We start from the raw sequence: 11,837 nt of genomic DNA, 5'->3' as shown, positions 1-11,837 counted from the left end.
GGTATAAAAATATATGATATGGATATGCAAAGAAAGTGAAAATTGGTCAAAAAGTAAAAAGTAAGTATAGAATTTCTAGGAGCTAGACAAAACACTGCGCCTCATGAAGTGGGGTGTTTTGATCGAACCTCTTAGGAAGGAACACTTCCGAAAAGAACTTAGCATCACTGTCTTTGTTGGCATATGCATAAAGCGAAGCTACTTAGTAACTTGGGTTTCTGATGTTTGCTCCACCATGTTATTCAGGTCAAATGCAGTGGAGTAGAATGAGTTCTCTACTAAAAAATAAAAAATAAAAAAATATACCATTATACCTTGTTATTTATGATTGGTTAACGCTCCAAAACCCTAGTTCATGGTCCCTACCTTACAATATGGTTTGCTTTAGGATTGGTCGTGCTTTAGAAGATACAAGGGTCGTCCCTATTTGAAATGTGTGATTGTTTCTAAATCTAGATGGAGTATTAAAGTTCAAGTGTGGGGGTTCCTCGATTGATGTGCTCTAATTGAAAGAGGGTGTGTGTTTTGTGGTTATCGAAAACTTTAAATGGTAATTTTTTAAGTTAATTTGAATTTTGGGTGTATATTCATTGCAAACACCCACGAGACACAACTCGTCCACTAGGGTAACTTAGGGGTTTAAAGGCTTGCTGCATGTGCTAAATGCAACTGTGATTCCTACGAAAGTGAGTTAAGCTTTTTCTTTCATTTCTTTATTTATTTGTCTTGCTCGAGGACGAGAAAAAATCAAGTATGGGGGAATTTGATGAGCACAATAAAGTGTGAAATCTTAGAGAAATAAGTGTACATTTTACCCCACTTTGGACTACTTTTATTTTTCATGTTCTTTTTTTTAGTTTCCAAATCTACAAGAGAAAGTGCTTAAAGTGAATCAAGAACCGATCTAAGCTTGAACTAACTTGTCCAAAGGTGGGACCCACTTATTGGTACCACATCCACTCTCCTATAAAATCTTGAAGATTATCTCTCTCCTTACCACCTCATAAGATCTTGAAGATGCTATACAGAGATTCCTTTCTAATTTAATCAAGATTGTAAGATATTGGTTACTACTGCAGGGAAGGAATAAAATTTGTTAATTTTGGAAACAGATTCTCTCTTTCCTCACACAATATCTCAAAGAATGAGGATTTTTATCAAGATTTAATTTTATTTTATTTTCTTTCTTTTCTTAAAGAAGACTTGTAGAAGGAATGAGGAAAGACCAAAGCCTTATAAAAGCCCTTTCCTCCCCCCTCCTATGGATTATTATTCCCCTTAGTTTATTTTCTAGTTTATGCTTCTCTTTTCTCTCTCTCTCTCTCACTCTCTTTAGTTTTAGTTCTTCTTTATTTTTGCCTTAATCACTTTTGTAATAGCTTTTTTATTTCAATTAATGTAAGCACTCTTTTATTGTTATTCAGCCTTTTATGTTTATGATTTATACAATTCAATTGTAATTTTTAAAATTATAGTTCTAGGCTTAGATCTAGGTGACAAGATCATGAGCCATGGAGCATCTTTTTTTTTTCAAGTTCAGTTTTTTTTTTCAAGATTTGTTTTCTCTAGTACTAGAAATTTTAGATTTGGTTTATTCCAGATCTAGTTTTTAGTACTGGTAGTATCTCAAATCACCCAAGCTTTTAAGTTCAAGCATTGATTTAAGTAAGTAGGCTCCTTCAGTAATCTTTTCTCCCCCCTCTCATTCCCTCTTCTGACTACCCTTTCTTTCTTAATTTAGGATTTTAATTTCAGTCATTACATTATTACAATCCCTTTCCCCCACGGTTCATAGCTAGTGTATGTGTTGGCTTTGCCCCTCCTAGCCATAGAACCATCAATTTATTACTTTTATTTTAATTGTCTCCATTTTCCTAAAGCCAAGTAGAGTAACCCTTGTAAGAGTGACTCTCTGGTCAAGTAGGGAAGCTCATATTATGATGCATCTCTCGGGCTAAGTAGAGAAACCTACTTGTGAGTCTCTCTCTAGTTTTATCCCCTTTCTTTTACTTTATTTTTATTTCAGCATTTTTTTCCTTTATTTTTTTTTTAATTGCATGGCTTGCGTCTGTAAATTCTTAGATGACGAATGGTTAGGATGTTATTTTAGATACATATGTTTAGGATGGTAGTTAGAATTAGATCACAACCATTAATAGGTTCACTTTCGCATTATGAAAATAAGCAAAAAAAAATAAGGTGACAGCTCTCCCTGAGTTCGACTCGTAGCTACACTGATTCGTATGCTTGCGATTACATTTAAAATCTCAAATACTAATCTAACATACATATCACAGTTGAGTATAGACTATACGACACCGGTACCAATCATTGGCCACGAAGTGTATCTATTTCCAAATACAGTCCTAGGGTACACGATACCAGTGAGGCCTTGACCACAAAGTGTAACCCGTGACTATAACTAACTCTAATGCACATAATCAATTCATAAATGCAAAATACATACGGTAATCATGGCACTGGTACCACCTCAGCCATGTAGTATTTTGTCTCACACACACAACCAAACACATGGCGATCACGGTATCGATACCACCTCGGCCACACCAAGTCCCTTCATGCATCTCCATACAATCTATATTATAATCGTAAATGACAATATAACATATCATCATCGAATTTGAGCAATTACAATTTAAACATATAATTTCTAAGTATGTGGCAATTTAATAATAATAAACATTCCAAAAATAAACACAGTTCATCCCTCACTGTCCTAGACACAAAGGGAATTATACATTAGTAGGCATCGAGAACATCGGGAGGGACCACACAGGTCATCTCTGAAGGGTAAAGACATTATCCCTAAGTCATAATACTGTCATCGGAAATAGGGCATTCCAACCGAAATATTAGACCTGTTTTCGATGGAGAAGTTAAAGAGCATATAAGGCTCACATGTCCATTGGAAATATGCCACCAAAAACAGACCCAGTGGATCCGGTGGGCTATTTTCGATGGTGGTTCAGGGCAGTCCACCCATTTTGGGGCTTTCCAGCTCAGGCCCGATCACCAGAATTTGTTCCGTGGAATTTGTAGGGGATGTTCCTAGCATCATTCGAAGCCAAGAAAATCTCGATTCCACTGAGCTGTTAGGGAGATATGTCGATGGTTCGAGCTCTGGAACAACACCAAGAGGGTAGAACACGTATTCTACAACTTAACATGGTTTGTACACTAAGATTTCACCTATATCTATAAAGAGAGTGGTATGGGAGGTTGGACTTACCTCCGGCAATGATCCTAGCAACAAGGTTGTAGCCAGCACCAAGGTAGACCTCCAACCTTCTTCTTCTTCCTCCTCTTCTTCCTTCCTCTCCTCTTTCTCTCCTCTTCTACGTTGAGCACACGGGAAATGAGGAAATGAATCCTCATTTCTCAACTTATAACTTAAGTGGACCTTAGGGTCTGTTTGGGTTGGACCCCGTTTTGGACTAATCGGGTTAAAATGAATTTTGGAGCATGAGGACCTGACTATTTAGGTCCGTAAAGTGCTCACACTATGAGGAAGGTGTGGAGGATGATTTGGGATCATCCGAAACCATTTACGATGCGAGTGGCGGGAACCACGGGCATTGGAACCCTGACAGCAGCCTGTCAATCAACCAGAAACAGGCACCAAATCCAAGCCCAGGTTGCTTTCGATCGCTTGTTTTCGGTGGTCAAGACAGCCTACTGTCCCATGGCTGGTCTTACATGGGTGGTTTCCCTCGGACATGCCCAAGGCTATTCGATAGTTTTTTATGTGCGTCGAAATTCAAGTGTGGGGAGTCGGTCACTTACCATCTGGAATCGAAAGGTATAAATCCCCTCTAGTTAGATAGGCATGCAATACACAAACATGTGGGGTCATCTCTACCCCCTCGGCAATGTGTAGCTGCGAGCCAATACTAGATGGTACTTTCGATCTCCGATCCAAGGCCTGTCACAACAGTTCAAATCAGACTGGATTAGGGAACGGGTGTAACATAAGATGCTAACTATGGAGTGAGTGCACTAATGATAAGTAATAAAATAAATGCACTTTAAGAAACTCCTTGATCACTCCTCTTGAAGATAATAAGTTGATGAGAGAATGTCTAGATTGTTATAGTTGAGATCACTTGTATGGTTTTGAGTTGAGTGCTCTTGATCTCACATTACTTTACTTGAATTACTTTGAGATCTTAGATTCATGTTCTTAATGATAGTAGTAATGTTGTATTCAATGAAGAACATTAATGGTATTTATAGGGTTGATTAGAGCATTAATTATGCTTATTAAATCCAGCACAGATAAATTTCGGCTCTTTCAATGAATTGCCACATCATCCGTTGAGACCTTTCCAACCGCTGATCAAGTTTTGGTTACTCGATACATCATCCATATAGACTTTGGGCCTACTGTATGATCTTTCGGTTCACTTTGAGCAACCTCTATCTTCAAACTGTGTCTGCAGGATTGATCTAGTCGATCATCTGGTCGACCGGATGCTTCATCTAGATTAGGAAAAATACTACAAAGTGATGATACAAAAATATTCATATCTTTTTCATTTGAACTCGAATTGAGCCGATTCCAATTGTGTTGGTTTCAAGAATCAATTTTCTACAATTTTATAATGAAACTCAACTTCTAAAACTATCATTTGAAATAATGTAAAAAAAAGTTCCCTCAAACAAGAGCTTTGCTGAAACTATAGCAAGTGCCATGACTTATCACAACCAACACACTCCTAACCTTATTTGGGTCTATTTGAGTAATAACTGGGAATCTCCTAGGGTCCATCTAGGTTAGTGTAGATTGAAGACAATTTATGCAATGCACGCTCATAAGATGTAATGTGAGTGTGTGTAAACAAACTTAAACTAAGGAATACTAACACAATCTTCTTGGTGTTGGGCTCAAATGTAAGCCACACTAATTATACTAACCACTAGCACACAGTGTCAGCTATAGCTACCTATCGAACTCAGGGAGGTTGCGCGTGCTTAATAAACATACTTCCAAATTAGGCAAAGTGTAAATATCAAGAGAGTTGACTATACTAATTTAACTAAATGTGTAAGATAATTATAACAATTAAAATATCAAATTAAATTAAAGCAATTAAATTTAACTAACCAATGGAGAATAATGGAATAAAACTAATGGGGAAGATTTATTCAAGATTGGGATTCACCATGGGAATAAGTTGAATTAACAACAGGCATGGGGACATATTACACATAGTATGATCTAGGTCTATAGGAGATGCAGCAATGGCTAAGATACCACATGAGTAACATCATTCAATATGCAATATTAAGCTAAACATTTAAATCCTAATTAGTTTCACTATGGTTATGATGGCTATCATGTATATGGTCCTCTTGGATGACATACACAATGCGGCTGTCAACCATAGTAAGTCTAACTAGGTTCATGTCCATTAAAATAAAGAATGCCCATTATTTATTCATACTAACCACCTATCGATTCAGTCAAATCCCAATAGAATGGGTTTAGCTAGTCATGGGAGTGGTGGTGATCATGCTACTTAAATAAAAAATAAAAGACATAGCAATAAAAATTAAATTTAAAATAAAAGAACCTAAATTGAAGAACAACTGCAGAATTTTATTGAAGAAGAGAATGAATTCCAATCTTTCGCGTATCCAAGTCCAAAGCTAGTTGTAAATCTTCAATTACAACTTCAATGGCTCCAATGAAATTTTGCAAAGAAAATAAAAAAATTACAACTTGTAAACATAAACTAATGAAGTGAAAGAAGAAAGATAAAGGAGAGGGAGCTTGGTTCTCTCAGAGAGAGGAGAACTTCTCTATTTATAGTTTAGCTACCTAAAGCATGAGAAGAAAAAAAATAGAAAGCAAATAAAAATCAAAATTTATAATAGAAACTACCCAAAATTTGATAACCTCAATTCCCTTTATAATATTTTCCTTAATCCCAAAATAGAAGATATGATAGGATTCTTCTAGAATATTGTCCAATATAGAAGATCATGAATATAAACTACTAAAAATTCATCCCAACATGTGGTTAAAAATCAAAATAGAAGGTTGATTTAGCCTAAATCTTCCTTCTAGAAATCGTCCACTTCATAGGAAATCCTTGAAATTTATTCTGTAGATTTTTCCAAGAGGAAATCTTCTAGGCTCTGACTAGGATGGCTAGAGTTTGGTTCCTTGGGCCGAATTTGACACTTATACTGCACTTGGTCCACTTTTAGCCTGAATTCTGAAAACAAGAGAAAATACTTAAAGTAACCATGTTCTAAGATTAAATGATGTAAATAATTGGACTAATTTACATATAAAAAAATGCTCAACACTTTGTGACTTCATGTCTTCAACAACTTCAATATTCAACTGCCATCAGTTTGCACATCTTTAACTTTCATTTCATCTTTTGCATTGTTTAACAACTAGAGGCTTCTTCATATCTTCATTCTTTGCCACTTTTATATTTTTTATTACTTCTTCTCTTCTATTTTCACTTCAAAAGTTTTATAATTATCACTTTAACTTTTATATTTGAAGCATCTATAAGACAAAATACTTGAAGGCAAATGTTAAGTTACTTGATATGTTTGTTAGCATTAAAACTAACTCAGGAGCATGGGTATATCCCCAACCCAAAGGTCCTCTTCTTCTACTTAACAGGATGAATTTATGTTGAGCTTATGCTCCATGGCTTCTCTCTCAATGCCCAGTATATCAGTTGCTAACCAGGCAAAGACATCTAAGTTTTCTTTGAGGAAGTTGTTCATCTTCTCCCTCTATTCTCCTTCCAGTGATGCACTAATCTGTGCCTCTTTTGTTTATCTCTCGCTTTGAAATATATAGAGATTAGCTCATCGACTAGTTCTCTCTTATTGTTTTCAATTTTCATAGAAATCTTCAACCTCTATGGTCATTGCTGCTCCTTGTGGGTGTTAATGCAGCACTTCTGTGAGGTTTCTTGATTTCCTTTGTACTCACCCTCTCCATGTTTAGGAAGAAACTTCATCTTCAGGTTGTATCTCGAGACTACTAATTTAAGGCTATTCAAACTTGGTCTCCTAAGGATTGTGTTGTAATTTAAGGGACTGTCCACCACAAGAAAGTTCACCATAGTGGCTTTTCTCCTCTTGACCAAACCAGCCATGACTTTTAGTTCAATCATACCTTCTGATTTAACCGGAGCACCCGCGAAACCATAAAGGGGTGTGTAGACACCACAATTTGTCACCGCTGGAAGGCCTATGCAATGATGAGTTGGGAACCCCCTGAGATGCAAATAATTCATGTATTTATAGTCGATATCTTCTCTCACACCGAGGTAGTATATTTTTGCTTTTATGCTAGCATAGGACGGAGAAAGTGAGTAAATATGTTTTCAAAATATGGTTAATGGCTTTGACACACATAGAATTAACCACGACCACCCAACATACCATAGACCGGTCCCAAAGCTAATTAAAAACTCAATTGGACCAAAACCCCTGAGTCAGCTTGAGCCATAACTACTTTGACTCAGGCTAATGCCAGGTGCTCTCTGGCCAACACCATTTGCATGTAGGCCAATATCGGTCAAGGTCAACCATGCAGGCCAGAATACTAATTCTACCAAGTCCTACGATTTTGTAAGGATCTCTGGAACTTCTTCTAAATCTCATATCTAAACACACACAATGACCCTAAGACACCTAGAAGACTTTAGAAACGCATATGACAAATGTTTAATTGCTCACACCCTTTGGGAATATACTTTTCTTATAAATAGACCTAAATCTCTCTCTAAGAAAGGAAGGAGATCACACCCTCACATGGAAGCATTCCTATATCTTCCTTGGTAACCAAGGAGCCTCCCAACTATACATATATAACCCCTCTCATTTTCTGTAGATCCACACGATCCCACACAATTTCACACAGTCATAAGTACATGTATCTGATATCCTTAGTCGTAGCCACCGAGATTGGGGTACAAGAATCATAAGGAACTGTTGTTGTACTTTGCATCAGTTTGAACTTGCACTGATCACACCTGAGCACATGCTCTTCCAACCAAATAACACTCTTGATGAAATTTGTGAAGGGGTTTTATTCCTTTTTTACAGACTTCCATTCTGAGTTCTATGTGTATAGTTGCTATACATTTACTGAGCACAACTCACTATTGTCTCTAGTAGGATTGCAATGAAGTGAATCTAGTTATATCACTTTTCGTAGGGATTCTTAAAAAATTTCCTTCAAAATTGTAGATTAGATTGTAGTCTAGCTACTGTACAATTTTAATAAATTTTGATTTTATCTACTATTTTACTTGGATTTTTTTCTTTCCTGACAAGTGACCTAAGATTTCCCTTTAATGGAATCTCGGATTATAGGCCCACCAAATGCATTTTTCCATGGTTTTTTGCGACACTTTTTTTTCTTTCAAAACCGTTTTACATGACATTTTTTATTTAACCTGATTTTATTAGGTTTTATCATTGTTATTCATTATTTTTAGCTTTTTAATGCATTCGATTGTTTAACCTTTCTTCTTTGTATTGATTATGCAATGTTGTATTCATATGGTTTACAAGTTTGAACGCAAATGTACCCTAACCCAATGGTCAATTATATTCACATTATGTTCCATGAGATGAATGCCAAGGCTACTTTCATCATTTTTCTTAATCCATACACGCTTGCTTTACATTCACATACTAACCATTCAGGGCAGCACCTGGATACAACTATGTAAATTTGAGCCTACCTTTAAAATTCTCGCCCATGTTTTTTTTTTTTTTTTTTTTTTTTCAATATGTATGTGATTATGATGCTTGTACATTTTCAAACCCCAGACGACCCATTCAATAATTTACATGTATACCTAGGGTAGAAGTCCGGTTTATCAGGTGGATCGAGGTTCCTAACCCTTTCCTTGAACGGTAACCTGATACAAACCCTAACCCGTGGTTAGACAGTTCGGAATCACTTTTCAAGTTCAATTTGCAAGGGGTCCTAGACCTAATCTAGGTGGCGACTCCCGTTCAATGGAAAAAACAATGGTTTCTCGAGACCTCGGTCTTCATAGGGTATGTTCACCTTCTTCAGCTTTTGGAAGGCTTTCCAAAACAAATGTCTATCAAGTTGCTGTTGTCGACCAAAATACTTTCTATAGTGTAAGATCTGACTGTCATACTTATTACCATTGAATCCCCATAAGGGATTTCAATTCCCTTGAGATCATCATTTTTGAAAGAGATTACTTGCTCGATTTTTTTCTCTCTTGACTAGCTACTCCAAAATATACAGTCCTATAGTATGTCTTCTTTAACAAAGTAGAATCTCCCTCATTTGTTGCTCCCCCGCTTATGATTTTGATAACTCCCACTTGGGAATCATTATCTCTTTTTCGATCACGTCCATCTCGGATGGAAGGGCAGTTCTACCCTGTCCTTGTTCTCTGCTTTTCCTTCTTTCACCTCCTCGGTTTTCTTTTCAGTCTCCTTAATTCCGATCACCTTAGTTTCGGTCATCTCGGTACTAATTATCTTAACTTTGACCTCCTTGGCTTCAATTGTTGTGATTTTTCCTGTACCAACTAAGATAATCCCTTCAGATTTCATTTCAGGTATGGCTTTGAGATCCCTGTGCTGGTCAGTAACATGACCATGATTTTGATGGATATCATAATACTTATTTGGTTCCCTTTTCTCTGGATGTCAGGTCACCTTCTTGGGCCATTTATCTTGGATCTGCATCAGAATGTGTGATCGATGGTGAGTCAGGGTGAGTGTAGTTGCCAAACTCCCTGACCGAGCATGATCTGCCATCTTAGCAGGGCTTCGTATCTAAGCCTAGACAACATCTATCATCGTCGCGCCCTCGCACTATTTTTGTTTGTTGCCACATTGTGACCTCTGTGGTGTGCCATGATTTCTGAGTGTTTATATACTTATTTACTCAGGCCATGAGCTCAGGTAAGAGTTTTGGAGTCTTCTTGGATAGGGAAAATTTAACTCCCTATCTTGGACCCCATTAAGGAGATCTAAACACTCTACTGTTGGCTTTAGGTCCTTCACCTCTAGTTTCTCCTTGTTGAAGCATTGGATGAATTCTTAAAGGCTTTTCCCTTGTTTCTGCTTCACCGCCATCTTATTTGCCGAGGTCTTCCAGTGGGATTTGCTGCTTAAGAAGTCGCTTATGAACAGTTTACTAAAGTCTTTGAAAGTGTGTATTGACTTGGGCTCAAGTCTTGAGAACCAAGTCATTATTGCTCCTCGAAGGGTGGCAGAGAATGTGTAGTGCCACACATCTCAGGATAAGGGAATGGAGCAGCCCTCAGTAGAGATTATAAGATCTAAATATTAAACACTAAATAAACACGATATATGTAGAAGTGATTTACACATTTCAAAATAAATATTTACAGTATAAACATCCATAATAGATCATAGTCCCAAATATTTACAACAAACAAACGGTTCAACCCCCCTAATGATATTCATCTATAAATTTACACTCGCTACTCATATTCATGAAAAGCATTTACATCCCGAGGCCAAAATAAAAACAAAATGATGACTAATTGACTACTCTTCACTCACTCACTCACTCAGGTCTCTCTCCACCTTATTATAGTGAAGGCTCTACAAAGAAAAGTTAACCACGAGGGGTGAGCTACCATAGCTTAGTAAGTAAAAAGCGCTTAAGTCATTCAACCCGAAACACTCGTAATACATACAAAGTTTTCAGCATAAATCCAAAAGCACACAAGTAATCATTTTCATATCATCACGAACACACTTTGTTCTTTTTATACTTCTACCACATACCACTTCTTAACCTTTATGTGTGGGAGTCTCACTCTTCCAACACCCACTAAATGAGGTATGCCATTAAAAAAAACGTACCGTTTATACTCACTTCTCCTTCCCCCACTAAGTGAGTTTTACACCATGTGGTTTGCTCACTCCTTCCCTTGCTAAGTGGGGTAACCCACACTAGTAACTATATATAATCCTACCCATCCGTGGGTTGCCCAGATGGTTAGGTCGAATTGGGGATTGTGTGGAGACACACTGTCTCAGGTTCAATTCCCCACCTGTATATTTGCGATTTAAGTGGAGATCATGGCGGTGGGTTGCTGCATGATTGAGATTTAAAAGTAACTGCAAGCGTACGGATCAGTGTAGCTACGGGTAGAACACAAGGAGCGTAGCCACTTTATTTTTACTTCTTTATGTAATGCGAAAGTGTATTGATTAATTATGGTGATCTACTTCTAACTATCGCTCTAAAACAAATGCATCTAAAAGTGTCATAACCAACACATCAAGGAATTTAAATACTTCAAACCACACAGATAAAAAGTAAATAACTGAAAGTAAAAGTGCTTAAATAAATAATAAAAGTGCAATTAAAAGGGAAGAAAGCCAAAGAGAGGCACACAAGTAGGTTTCTCTACCTAGCCGGAGGGATGCATCGCAAATAATGCAAGCTTCCCTACTTGACTAGAGAGTAACTCTTACAAGGGCTTCACTACTTAGCTTTAGGGAAAGAGAGGCAAAGTAAATAATTGAAAGTAAAGGCAATAAAAGGATGGTTCCACAGTTAGAGAAGGCAAAAGCCAACACATAGTCTACCCAAGGACCTAGAGGGAAAGGGAAACAATAAAGTAAAACTGAAATTAAAAACCTAAGTTAAGAATGAATGGGTAACAAGAAGAGGGAATGAGAGGGGGGTGAGAAGACTTATGTAGAAGCCTACCTACATGAAATTCAATACTTGAATTAAACTTGATTGTTTCTTGTTTGATTTGAAATACTACTAGCCCTAAAAATCAGACCTGGAATAA

Source organism: Macadamia integrifolia, chromosome 8 (genome assembly GCF_013358625.1).
Source record: "Macadamia integrifolia cultivar HAES 741 chromosome 8, SCU_Mint_v3, whole genome shotgun sequence".
NCBI lineage: Eukaryota > Viridiplantae > Streptophyta > Magnoliopsida > Proteales > Proteaceae > Macadamia > Macadamia integrifolia.
The sequence above is the reverse complement of the archived record's forward strand: the minus strand, read 5'-3'. Positions refer to the sequence as shown.